This window comes from Ursus arctos, unplaced genomic scaffold (genome assembly GCF_023065955.2).
Source record: "Ursus arctos isolate Adak ecotype North America unplaced genomic scaffold, UrsArc2.0 scaffold_10, whole genome shotgun sequence".
Classification (NCBI taxonomy): domain Eukaryota; kingdom Metazoa; phylum Chordata; class Mammalia; order Carnivora; family Ursidae; genus Ursus; species Ursus arctos.
Window position 1 is genome coordinate 59,823,388 of NW_026622764.1, and position 11,630 is coordinate 59,835,017.

The 11,630-nt window shown below is 44.0% G+C and overlaps 1 protein-coding gene across 1 annotated transcript in view; it reads left to right on the forward strand.

Annotated features, from left to right (window-relative positions):
- The window catches only part of FOXO1 (forkhead box O1), a 99,134-nt gene extending 95,452 nt beyond the window's left edge, over window positions 1-3,682 (forward strand). Inside the window, exon 3 of the mRNA XM_026493185.4 lies at window positions 316-3,682. The gene's annotated coding sequence lies outside the window, so the exon portion shown is untranslated. The remainder of the gene's footprint in view (window positions 1-315) is intronic.
- The last annotated feature ends 7,948 nt before the right edge of the window (window positions 3,683-11,630 follow it).

Here is an 11,630-nt window from a genome sequence, read left to right on the forward strand (position 1 = left end):
TTTTTTTTTTTTTTGAGCTTAAGCATAAGGAAGCTTCCTTTGACTGCTTTAAAGATTTTCTTCTGACAGTTAGATGGCTGCATCTTTTTAGTAGCTCTTCAATAAATGAATATGTTTGATACAAATCAAATACAGCAGTTTTTTTTTGTTTTTTGTTTTTTTTTTTTTTTAAGTAGAATTTTTCCCCATTGAATGATTTTGGAGCTGTTTTGAGAAAGCTCTAGCTTCTCCCACCCCCAAGTTTGTCTGTCACTCTAATATGTTAAATTGAATTGATTTTAATTTGGCTGTATTTTCATTGTGTGTTTTTTCTAGGCTACACTTAAAAGTACTTCAGATTGTCTGACAGCAGGAACTGAGAGAAGCAGTCCAAAGATGTCCTTCACCCCTCCTTTTCGTTTCTTGATTAAAAAAAAAAAAAAACCACAACAATAACAACAACAACAAAAAAAGCGCATTTCTTTTTTCCTTTCGTCAGACTTGGCAGCGAAGATACTTTTCCTGTACAGGATGTTTGCCCGATGTTAGCAGGTTATGTGCTGCTGTAGATAAGGACTGTGCCATTGGAAATTTCATTACAATGAAGTGCCAAACTCACTACACCATATAATTGCAGAAAAGACGTTCGGATCCTGGTGTGCTTTCAAGTTTTGTACATAAGCAGTAGCTACAGAGTTGTATTTGTGTGTGTTTTTGTTTTTGTTTTTTTTTTTTAAATACCCATTTGGTCCAAGGAAAGTTTATACTCTTTTTGTAATACTGTGATGGTCTCATGTCTTTGATAAGTTAAACTTTTGTTTGTACTACCTGTGTTCTGCTGAACAGACGAACTGCAGAGAACCAAGCTCTCCGTCCCGCGCCTCCCCGGACAGCGTTGGGCCTGTTCACACAGCCACACAATTCACATGAGAACCCATAGCCTGTGATCAGTCTGCTGAGTTCATGGACTTGTCAAACACCTTTGGGGGGAAAAATAGATTAAATGCCAGCCTTGTACAGGTCTTTTCTATTTTTTTGTTTGTTTATTTTGTTATTTGCAAATTTGTACAAACATTTAAATGGTTCTAATTTCCTGATAAATGATTTTTGATGTTATCGTTGGGACTTGAGATCATTTTTGGAATAGATATTGAACTGTAATGTTTTCTTAAAACTAGAGTCTACTTTGTTACATAGTCTGCTTGTAAATTTGTGGAATCCCAGCTATTTGAGGCAGCATCCATAATTTTCATTTTGTATTTCTAACTGGATTAGGACTAATTTTATACGTGTTTAACTGGTTTGTACACTTTGGGATGCTACTCGGTGTTATTTCTGACTAATCTTAAAATCATTGTAATTAGTACTTGCATACTCAACGTTTCTGGCTCTGTTTTGGCAGGAGAGCGATGTATAGTTACGGACATTTTGCGTTTCATGTTTAGGAGAACTTAATAGTTTCTCGTGTGTATTGGAAAGCAGTGCCATCTGCTCCTGTTGTCCCGTGAACCAAGTGCACCACAGAGTGCTGAGTCCTCTGACAGATGCCTGTGTGCTATGTCGTTTCAGTTACTCTTGAGGGGCCCCGTGATGTTTGTGGATCAGAAAGGGGGTCCTGCGTCGAAAACTGCGCTCCTCGCTCAAAACTGGGAGTTTTGATCAACTTAACCTTTTTGAATTGAGCTTCAGCCGATGTCTCCCCTCGTGTTTCTGTGCTCTTCTTTTGGTGTAGGTGGACGTTGGTTTTGTGGCTCTGCCTCGAAGGATTATGTTAAGACTCACACTTCATCCCCCTCTCCCTTCTGTCTTGCAGATTACGTAGCACACTGTGGAAATTTAGGTGGAAGGAGGAAAATTGAAAAATAGGACTTTACTGATTTGCAGAGTGCTTCTTGTCCCTGAGTGCAGATGGCTACCAAAGGGACTAGAGCTCGTTTAAAAATTGGGGCAATTAATTTGAAAACCTGACAAACCAGCTGTAAGTTGTATATTTGAATTTATCTTAAAAGCTCTTAGTATAAGTTAGAAATTGGGAGAATTTCTTTAGCTTTAGCAACCTAAACTATAATTCTGCCTTATTATGTTTTAATATTTTGCAATTACCTATAACTGACAGACCAGGTTAATTGGCTTTGCGTCCCATCCGTATTTTCAAGTCATGTGGAATGCCCTAAGTCAAAGTCAGCCCAATAAAAGGAGCAGGTTACAGAAATGTTCCTTTTGCCTTCTTGAGAGGGCTCTGATTGCGTTCTGTGTACTTAGCCCGGGTCACACTTGCTTTGTCTTGCATGTGAATTGCGGATCTGTTGGCTTGGTTTTTCCTACACGTTTAACAAGAACACACGTGTTCCTGAAAGATTTTCTATAGGAGGCCAGCTCTGTTGTAAGCTTCCCACTGTGACTTCTGCTATTTTGAAAACTCATTAAACAGCCTACTCTCCAACTATCTTCACTGTTGTCCACTCCAAAGTATGTCTGGTTTTGGAAACCCTTGTTCCTCTAAGCAGTGCCTTCTGCATATGTGCTAGAACTTGTCGGTGCCAGAGTCCTTGGGTTCCCATTCCTGTTGCCGTGTCCACCTTCTTTCCTCCTCTTGTGCCCTCCCATGACGAGCCTTAGAGCCCCCCATTTGTTCATTAAAGAGGCAACTACAGCTGAAATCGCTCTTAAAATCTTACTACATCCTAGAGTAACTTTTAAAAAGATGTTTCTTCCTCCCGAGTCTGTGTAAATATCTTTTTTTTTTTTCCCCTTCAAAATTTTCTTTGTGTTAAGATTCTGACATGAATCTTGGGTATCTCTCTGGGGTACAGTGAAGTCCAGTGAAAGGCGCCTTGTCTATTTTGAAAACAAATATTATGTGACCTCTGGTAATTCTTTTTCTGTACGAATACTGACTTTCTGGAGTAATTAGTATATCAGTTATTGTACATGATTGCTTTGTGAAATGTGCAAATGATATCACCTATGCAGCCTTGTTTGATTTATTTCCTCTGGTTTGTACTGTTATTAAAGCATATTGTATTATAGAGCTATTCTGATATTTTAAATATAAAGTATTGTTTCCGTAATATAGACGTATGGAATATATTTAGGTAATAGATGCATTACTTGCAAAGTACCGCTTCAACAAACTGACAGAGTCTAAATTAATTAGCAAATGTTGCATCCCAGTGGGCAGTAAATCAATGGAATGTACTAAGAAGAGGAGAAGGACACTTAAAACGGAAAAAAAAAGTTTTCCAAAGTTATACAATTCGGACTTGTTCAACTACTGGGTATATGTTACCAACACCCCTCCTCCTCCCCCAGACTTACTTGAAATTCTCACATTCAGCTCTTAAGAGTGCTTAATTTATAACTGACTTTTAAACTTGTGGTTTTGGTTTGGGAGTAATCATTCATTAAAAAATGCAGTGTGGTTTATGCAAACAAAACAGCCTTGCATTACTCTTGGCCTCCTCCTTGAGGGCGGTGCGCACAGCCTGGCAGTGTGGCCAGGTGTGGCCGTCAGAGCCCTGTCGGGCCGTGGCCATGCCCTCCCGCATTTCACTACTCGAGTTCAGTAACAGCGCAGAGTCCATGTTCCTGTTCCGATACTCTCTGAGAAGTGCCTGATGATGCTGATGTACGTACAGACACAAGAACAATCTTTGCTATTATTGTATAAAGCCATAAATGTACATAAATTATGTTTAAATGGTTTGGTGTCTTTCTTTCCTAATCGTGCAGAGTAAGCTCTATTATTAGTGGGTTTTTGTTGTTGTCTTTTTTTATGTTTAGCTTGAGTTGAACCTTGTCAGCCACAATGCCATAGTGTCTTCAGATCTGATATTTCCCTTGGTGGGGTGGGGGGGTGGGGGGTGGGCAGCGGGGAAATGGCCCCTCTAAGAATTGAAGCCCCGAGAGTTGAAGAACAAGTAAAATCCTTGCCAATAAATGACCCTGGAGTACTTCATCTTTGGAATGTCTGAAACTACATCCTGTATGGTAATGCCTGGGCATATTAAATCTCATGTCGGAATAGACCATGCTAAAGGTAAAAACCCCTGAAGGGCAGGTTAGGAGAGTCCTGGCTAGGAGGGCACTGAGCAGGTGCTAGCTGGTGTGGAGGGAGCCGTGGCCTTCTGGGGCCACGTGTAGCTCCTGTCTCTACTTTGCACCCCTTGCTGAAGGGGGAGGATTGTGTCCTCCTTTAAGTGGCCACGGACTGGAGGTTTATGTTTGCTTTATTCAGAAAATGCCTAAGGAACGAGCTAGGATTAGATTAATATGGTTAAAATGCATTTTGAAACCAGGACAAAGCACAGTCTCTTTGCTCCTGACTCATTTATAAGGCAAGTGAATGAATGAGAGTAGCAACAAGGAGATAGGTTATTCTAATGTTTATCTGTTTAAACACCAGAAGGTCAGTCCAGCTTTCAGGTTTGGTTTGTTTCCCTTGCAAATAGAACCCTTTAAAACACATGATAGTCGGAAAGCCCAGAGTGTAGAACAGATAAAAGCGTTTGCTCCCAGACCCTGGGGCTCATGCACAGATCACTTTGAAAACTGATCTAGCCCAGATGCAGAGAAATGCCCTGATTGTACTGCCAGAACTCCAGCCGGCGGGCTCCATTCATGACCACCGTGCATATACACAAAATCGTGCATCTCCTATCCTTTATTGAGACCAGTTCCCAAGTTCTAACATCACTTGATGAGAGGCAGCAACACAGCAGGAAGATTCCCTGGGTGGATCCTAGTGCTGGAGCTTGGTGCTTAATGTAAAAGGAGAAACTTCTCGGGCTGTACCTAGCCCCTGCTGTGACCAGACCGCTGACGATAGGATCAGGATGTGTACCTAGGATTGTTTCTTGACCAGTGAACCTGCCACCCTGAAGGGCTTTTCCTCGGCTATTGTTGCTTCATGTTTGAGCTGGCCCCTGCCAATGACGTGCTAGTTAAAGGTACACTGGTTGGAGCTGGTTGGAGTGGTTAGGTGGGTGGAGGGCTGCTCTGAGAGATGTATCGCACTAAGTGGCAGTCTCTGAATTAGATGCCATCACACGCACATTGAACTTTTGATCTGTTAGTGCTCATTATAGACCCATGCGCCTGCAGCCGGCTTGGGCCGTGACCTCCGAAATGAGGGTGTGTTCATGGCAGGTGTCTTACTCCAATTTACCATTTTATTATTTTGGTGTAAAAACTGGTGGGCACCTGGGTGGCTCAGTCAGTTAAGCATCTGACTCTTCGTTTCTTCTCAGGGTCATGGGGTTAGGATTTGCACTCAGCACAGACTCTGTTGGAGATTATTTCTCCCTCCCCTCCTGCTTCTCTGTCTGCTCTCTCTCTAAATAAGATCTTTTTTTTTTTTAAGATTTTATTTATTTATTAGAGAGCCAGTGAGAGAGGGAACACAGGCAAGGGGAGTGGGAGAGGAAGAAGCAGGCTCCCAGCGGAGGAGCCTGATGCGGGGCTCGATCCTAGGACCCTGGGATCACGCCCTGAGCAGAAGGCAGACGCTTAATGACTGAGCCACCCAGGCGCCCCTAAATAAGATCTTTTAAAAAGTTTACACTGGTGATAACTTATATACATGGAGTCTAAGATGTTTTCCAGTTCCTTAAACTGGAAAATGATGTTTCTGTGGAATGGAAAGGGAGGTATGTGTGCTGGTGTGAGAGAAGAAAGAAGGCAGGGAGTCCCATTTGTATTGGGTGGTACATCAGGAAACCAGATGTGAAATGGAGACAGCTGTGGCGTGAGCTGAAGGTGTCTGGATCCTTTGGAGGAAGCTACAGAGTGGCATGGGCATCCAGAAGTTCAAGTACCAGCAGGTGGCTGGTGGGGGGAGACTGCGGACGCCCGGCTTCAGCAGTATGGCTGCGAGGGGGGAGGCTCCACGCTGAGAAGGCACTCTGTCTGTTCTAGGAAAGGAGAGTGGGGCCAACTTTTGTTAGCTGATTGGTAGCAGGATGCTGTCTTCTCCCCTACCCCAGCTTCCCAGCACCCCCCCCCCCCCCGTGAACTCAAAGGCTAAATGAAATTTCTTGGCGTTAGTACTTTTACCATGTTTCTGTGTTCCAAACGTGCAAGTCTTGTTTGCACTGGAAACCACTGGTGGAAAGTAAGAATTTATATCTTCCAGGAAGAAAGAGGGCAACTTTGTGAGGGCTCAGCTATTCATTCTTTACATCTCATTCCTTTCATGAGCTCCAGTCCCCCACAAGCCAGCTTTTCAGAATTCGCAGAGAACTTAAAAGTTGCGATGGTAGCCTGGGAGCCATGTTGGATACTTGTACTGGTAGAGTTTCTGCAAACATTTTTGGTGTTGTAATCATAGGAAAATGGCTGGGGGAGCTGCTTAGAATAGGGCTCACAGGGAACCCTTTTAAACCAGAGTTTTCTTTCTCTCTGATGGGATAAAGGGGAGGTCCGTTCTGCACTTGGGTGCTTGGTTGCAGAACTAGAGCAGAGATGCCCATTGCTTGTATGTGCTGGTGTCAGGGACGCTTGGTAGGCTGGCAGAGTGATCTCTGATGCTTGGGAAGTGATTGTCCCACAGATAAGGAAAGTGGAAGATACCTTCTACTACCTGCCTCCCAGGTTTGATGTGAGGATTAGAGGATGAGGTAATGTCTACAGATGGCTTCCTGTGTCCGGGAGAAAGACCTCGTACATGTGAGTTGGTGTCAGTGTAGGTAATAGTAGGCTTTGGGGATGTGTTTCCTTAATGGGGCTTTTGGACGGTCAGCATATCCTGCAGGATGAGTGGGAGAGCCACTTGGTTCATTTCCATCTTTGCTCTGCATTCTTATTTGCACTCTTCCATCTTTCAAGCAGGGGAGTGCGGACTGCTGGCCAGACTGAAGAGAGTCGGTAGGCCTTTCTTTTCTTGGTAACTCGAGAAGTACTTAGTAGTAAGTGGTAAACCTATTATGTGCCCAATACAAACTAGTTGTGATACTGGTCTTCAAGAAGGTTCCCATGGACCCATACTAAGAAAATTGAGAGACCTTTAGGGTGCTTAACCTTGACTTCACCCCAGTCATATTTTCCCAGTAGACCACGGAGGATGCCAATTCCATGTGTTCTTTTTAGACCATCCTTCTGTGTACTAGGGAGAGGGATGGGGAGGAAAAGCCTGATGTTGTGGAGGCCACAGTGAGGTATTGGAGCCTAACCCTCCATTCATGAGAAGTGGTGCTGACGTTTGCAGGGATTTTGAGAGCCTTTTTTTTTTTTTTTTTTTTTTTTAAGAGAGGGAGTGAAGGGAGGGGCAGAGGGAGAGAGAAAGAATATTAAGCAGGCTCCATGTCCAGAGCCTGACGCAGGGCTCAGTCTCATGACCCTGAGATGATGATATGAGCCAAAATCAAGAGTCGGACGCTTAACTGACTGAGCCACCCGGATGCCCCATTGAGAGCCGGTTTTAAATACCACCATTATTTACAATTAAATCAGATAACCTTACTATTAAGTTATATTAAGAAAAAGGCAAGGGTAGTAACTGCTCAGAACGCATGGCTAATGAGTTCCGCCCTAATGTACGACACTGTTCTGTTGTCTGCTCTTGAGGTGGGTCTGTGGCTCTTGTCTGTCTGGTGGGAACACCGTTTCATGGTGTGCTACTGCTCTGAAGCCGAACAGCTGCAGTTGAATGAATGCAATTTGAATGAGGGTAAGAAATAGTTTAACAGTAAGTCGTATCAGTTAAATTTACTGAGAAAAGACATTGCGAAAAGAGTCTGTTGGGATGCAGGTCCCTTCATCTAAACTGTGCGGAATCGCTGTCCTATGTTGGCACCAGATAAAGGAGTTTGGCAAAAGTCAATGAAAGCATTTTGTGAGGCTTAATTGGCCTGACAGAATTTACAATAGAGACTATGGCATATTTTATTATTTGTAAATTGTACGCTACACATCCTTCACAGCAGTAAATTTGTAATAAACTTCTGTATATCCAGGCATCCGAAGAGCAGGTTAAATATTGACCATCACAACCACTGACAGCGTAATGAAGCACCAGAGGACTGGCGGTTTGGGTGATCTAAACAAACAGGTAGAGTGGGAAAAGGGGAGACAGAACGGGAAGTTGCGGCGAGGCCCAGGGTGTGGTCGGGGCACTGGGTGACTGAGCGGCCGTGAGGCATGGGCCCTAAGGGGGAAGAGGTCAGGGCAAAATGAGGCCTGGCGGTCGTGTGGGGCAGGTACATTAGACTGCAGAGCCGTTGCAAGGGCAGCAGCAGGACCTGGGGCACAGAGGAAGTCTCAAATTCAAGTGCCAAAGCCTTTAATTCGGGGGAGAAACCAGGAGGCACGTGGCAGCTGGTTATCAGTAACCAGGAAGGGTACACAGTAGAGTAGCTGGACGCCCTAAGCAGCAACAGTTTTTTTAAACTTGTCGGTGGAAGAAAAAGGTTCTGGAGTTGGAAGTGGAATGCGAAACGATGTCAGTTCTGCTTTTGAGACTCATCAAGGTGTGTCACTTAGGGATCTACTTACTGGAGTGAGGGGGGGAGTTAAATGACCCGAGTCAAGACCCCTCACAATGCCTGGCACGCAGAAAGGGCTCCAGAAATTGGGGTGACCAAACATTCTGGTTTGCCCAAGACAGGCTTGGGCAAACTTGTGCCCAGCATTAAGTGTTAGCCTGCTCTTATCACTTGGAAGGGTTCAGGTTTGGGTGGTTAATGACATGTTCACTATACCCGTGAGTAACTGCTGTTCGGGTTCTACTTGCTGGAGCCCCCCCACCCGCAATGGATGTACCAAGAGCTCCCTGTGGGTGAGAGCACTCAGGGCCCCCTGGAAGAAGCTGCCTCCAGCTGGAGGGCCGTAGTTTAATCCCAGGCATACGAGGTCCTTCCCAGCTTGCTTTCCAGCCTTTTCATATGCTGGAAGATTTGTTTATCGGGAATGTTTTTCTCCTTTCCTTAACTAAGGTACAGCTCAAAGCCTTCCCTCCCCTTCAGTCCCATCCCAGCCTCTCCTCTCAGGGGAGTTACTTGAATAGGTGGGTTAGCTGAGTTTCAGGGTTCCTTTTCCCAATGAGCTCTAGCTAAATAATAATCCTCCGTGGTCCTCCCAAGGCAGCCCTGTAGCCGTCCTACAGAGAAGTTCGGAGCCAGGCCCGACTGACTTGGGTCATCACCAAGCTCCCAGTGAGCCTAAAGCAACTGGCCGGTACACTTGACCACTGGACACAGCCAACGGCATTCTTTGGTGAGCCAGTCTGCGTCTGCCAACATTCCAACAAATTAAAAGCAGACCAAGAAGCCGAAGGTATTTTGAGAAGTCTGGAACTGCTATTCGCTTTTCTTCAACCAAGGAAAGCTCAAAAGGCGGGAGAGCGGATAGGACCAATGATGAAATACCTATAAGAGATCATTGGCTTTCCTTCCACCTAGTGGTCCCCACAGGTTGCAAAACCCTGCCTTTCCGGATAGCTCTGGGCTCAGGGGACAAAGCCAGTTCCTCGTGTTTATCAGCCACCTCCAAAATTGCCGTTAAGAACGTGATGCCAGCGCATCTGCTTCCCGCCACCCCAGGAAGGGTGGCATGTCTGTAGCTACAGGTTGTGCCAGTCCTGCGCCAGTTTAGAAAAAAGGTCGGGGGGGGGGCAACTATTCAGCTTTAGTTGCTGATGTGTTTTCACAGAACCTCCCCTGAAAAAGACATAAACGCTGCCATTTGTAATTTTTGTCTTAAGTGTCGCTGTGGCGTTGGGTGGCCTCTACTTCTCCCCTACCAAAGGGAATTAGATAAAATATGTGGATTTTTGCATCCTGATTTTCAAGAATATTATTTTGAAATTAAGTTGAAGTCTTCAAATATTTTTTGGAATAAAATATTTTGGAAGGAAGGTAATTTTCTCCTTTACAAGACAAAAAGTTTTTTCTACTTCAGTTTACCACACCTACCAAAACCAGGACCTGGTAAAAAGGAGACATTTCCTGAAGTCAGGCAATTTTGTTTAGAAATACTGTTGAAGTTGTGATAAGACATACCCTGAATAGAAAATGTCATTTATTCCTGTAAATGTATCTTATGAGATCTCAAAATTCTTTGAGTCCTATGCGCTATACTTTAAATTAGCGTTATCTAAGCTTCCAGTTCCCTTCTGACTCCGTTTTCTGTCTTGAATAATTGATATTCCATTAAAAGCATGAATAATTTTCAAAACCCTGGATAGGACAGGCTGGAAGCATTTAACAGCTGTATGGAATCTCATGTAACCATCATGTGCTTTTTTTTTTTTTGGAAACAACAATTGTCCTTGTCTTTTGTAAGAAAATCACATGATTAAAAAAATAGATGACTAGCAATAATTCTGCTGTCACTTGGTTACTGGCAGGAGTAGGGATAGGGAGGAAGACATAAGAAAAATGCATTCTTGGATCTTGCAGCCACACCAATCTGCAAACCTTCCTGGAGTAAATAATTTCCTTTGTCATTTCTGGGTAACTAAAAAAAGGCTTCGGAATGTTTCCAGGACTGGGCATTCTGTTGTGTAATACTTTTGGAGTCTGAGTTTACCTTCCTTTGCTCAAAGAGTTGGCTCGAAACCCAGCCATCTTCCCCCTCTTGGGTCTGAGTGTCGGAGAAACTGATAGGAATTGAGTGAATGAAAATTCAGTCTTTATTATGGTCAATAATACTCCCTCTGGGGTTAGAATTTCTTAATGTATTTGACAGCAAAAAGAAGTTTGAATCATCTACGGAGCCCAAAGATGGTGGTTGACCTGTGTCTTGAAATGAAGCGTGCCTTTGTCTCAGTTGTCCTCACTTGGGAAGAGAGCTTTAGGTATCTGTGCCACGACGTGAGTGACAGGGAGGCCTTCTGCCATCTTTTACATTCCAGAGAATATAAGTCCCAAATGTGAAATGTTTGAAAGCAGCAGGGCTAGTCATTGGCCTACACAAGGAAAGTGTTGGAATGGAGTATTTCTTTGCGAAATGAGCCAATGTTTTTTTTCCAGAACAGTTCTAAGACTTGTGGAGGAAAAACTATAATTAAGAAAAGTGGATGGGTTATTAGGAAAGCCTTTTTATTCAGAGGTTTTGTGAGTTTAGTAGCACTTAGCGTTTGTAATGCCTTCCATCAAAGGATAGCAAGCATCTGCCAGTGTAAGTTCCTCCTCTTCCCTTTGAATTAAAAAGAGCAGAGGGGCACCTGGCTGGCTCAGTCGGTAGAGTGTGCAACGCTTGATCTTGGGGTTCGAGTTCAAGTCTCCATGTTGGGTGTAGAGTTTACTTGAAAATAAAAATAAATGAAAAGAGCAGAGCAAACCCACTCTAGGTAGACCACAGACTAGGGAAAAACGTCCCCTGGGTGGGAGGTTTTGTTGCTGAAGACCCTGAGGGAACCTGCCGACGGGAGACACAGTGTTTCTCAATGGGGGAGCTACTCACTGTGGGGCACAGAATTATTTGGGGGAAGATTTATAGAAATGCCACTTCCAGGGCTCCTTCCAGACCTACGGGTTCGGAATCTGCAGTAGGAGTTATGATCGCTAAGAAATGTGCATTTTGACTATTCCGGGTGATTTTTATGAACCATGATGTTTGAGAACCGCCACCGGTCTATGGAGGTGCTGTAACATTTACTACTATTCATTCATCCGTCCGATGGTTAAATACCTACTGAGCACCTGCTGTGTCCC